General features: G+C 39.2%; 1 non-coding gene across 1 annotated transcript; it reads left to right on the plus strand.

Moving 5' to 3' along the window:
• Positions 1-794: 794 nt before the first annotated feature.
• On the plus strand, positions 795-901 carry LOC128293406 (small nucleolar RNA R71). The gene has a single exon (XR_008283588.1). It is a non-coding gene; the product is annotated as a small nucleolar RNA R71 (small nucleolar RNA).
• Positions 902-1,616: the final 715 nt, after the last annotated feature.

Here is a 1,616-nt window from a genome sequence, read left to right on the forward strand (position 1 = left end):
TTTCTTGCCTCTGTTTTGGTTCAAGTGCAACTAACCCTTCCTCATCTTGAATGTTAATTGCATTGATTTGCTTCATTGGGTTAGATTTAGTGTTACTCGGTAGGCTACCTTATGGTCATTCAGATATCAATTTAGCGAGCTGACCTATCTGAGTTTCGAGCCCTTGAATCGACGCTTGTTAATTTTTAAGTGCTGTCTCGGTATTTTAAAAACGAGTTTCTGACACCAAGATGAATTTTGTTAGCATCTCCTCAAGGTTCGGCTTTTTCTCTTGTTGGTAGGGTGGTTGTTGGAAGCTTGGAGGTGGTGGTGGTCGCTGATTTCCTTGGCCTCCCCATGAGAAATCTGGGTGGTTCCTCCAACCTGCATTGTAAGTATTACTATAAGGATTATTTTGAGATCAAGGATTATTACCCATGTAATTTAACTACTCGTTTTCCATGTTGTGGCCATAGGGTGGGTATTTTGGATTGCTCGATCCACCTTCGCTTGCTTCACACTGCATTACTGGGTGAACCTATGAAGAACTAAGAAAACCATCAATTTTCTTATTCAAGAGTTCTACCTAATTAGAGAGCATGGTAACCGAATCGACGTTCTAAACGCTGGCTACTTTTGTTGGCTTTGTCCTCATGACTTGCCACTGATAATTATTCAGTGACATCTCTTCTATAAATTCATAAGCATCTTCAGGTGTCTTACTATTGATAGTTCCTCCAGCAACTGCGTCGATCATCTGTCGAGTCGAAGGATTCAGGCCATTATGAAATGTTTGAACCTGTAGCCAGAGTGATAACCCATGGTGAGGGCATCTTCTCAAGAGGTCCTTATATCTCTCCCATGCATCGTAGAGTGTTTCTAAATCCATCTGCACAAAAGAAGAGATATCATTACGTAATTTAGCCGTTTTAGCTGGCAGAAAATATTTTAATAAAAACTTTTCGATCATTTGTTCCCAAGTAGTGATTGATCCTAGTGGTAACGAATTCAACCACTGTTTATCTTTGTTTCTCAATGAAAAAGGGAATAACCGAAGGTGAAGGCATCATCAGGAATGCCATTAATTTTAAATGTATCACATAGTTCCAAAAAGTTTACCAAGTGAGCGTTGGGATCTTCGTCCTGCAAACCATCAAACTGAACAAATTGCTGTATCATTTGAATTGTGTTAGGTTCCAGTTCAAAAGTATTTACAGCTACAGCAGGTCTAACTATGCTCGATTCAGTTCCTGTTACAGAAGGTTTAGCATAATCATACATAGTGAGTGGAGCAGGATTCTGATTAGCTGCAATCACAGGAGGTAGCGGATTTTCTTGGTTTTCAGCCATCTCATCGATTGTGGTTGAAGTATCGTCCTCTTGCTCTTCCTGTGTGTATCGTAAGCTTCGCCTTATTTCTCTTTGGTTTCTGAGAATTGTGTGATCAACCTCACTAGCAAACAGTAATGGTCCCGACGGGTTTCTTCTAGTCATACCCTATAAAAACCTGCCAGGAACGAATAAAAGGAAAATTAGAAAAGAAAATAAAAATTTATAATACAATTAAAATAGAATGGCTAAAGTAATAAAAATTGAGTGTTCCTAATATCCTAGTTCCCCGACAACGGTGCTAAAAA

This window comes from Gossypium arboreum, chromosome 5 (assembly GCF_025698485.1).
Source record: "Gossypium arboreum isolate Shixiya-1 chromosome 5, ASM2569848v2, whole genome shotgun sequence".
NCBI lineage: Eukaryota > Viridiplantae > Streptophyta > Magnoliopsida > Malvales > Malvaceae > Gossypium > Gossypium arboreum.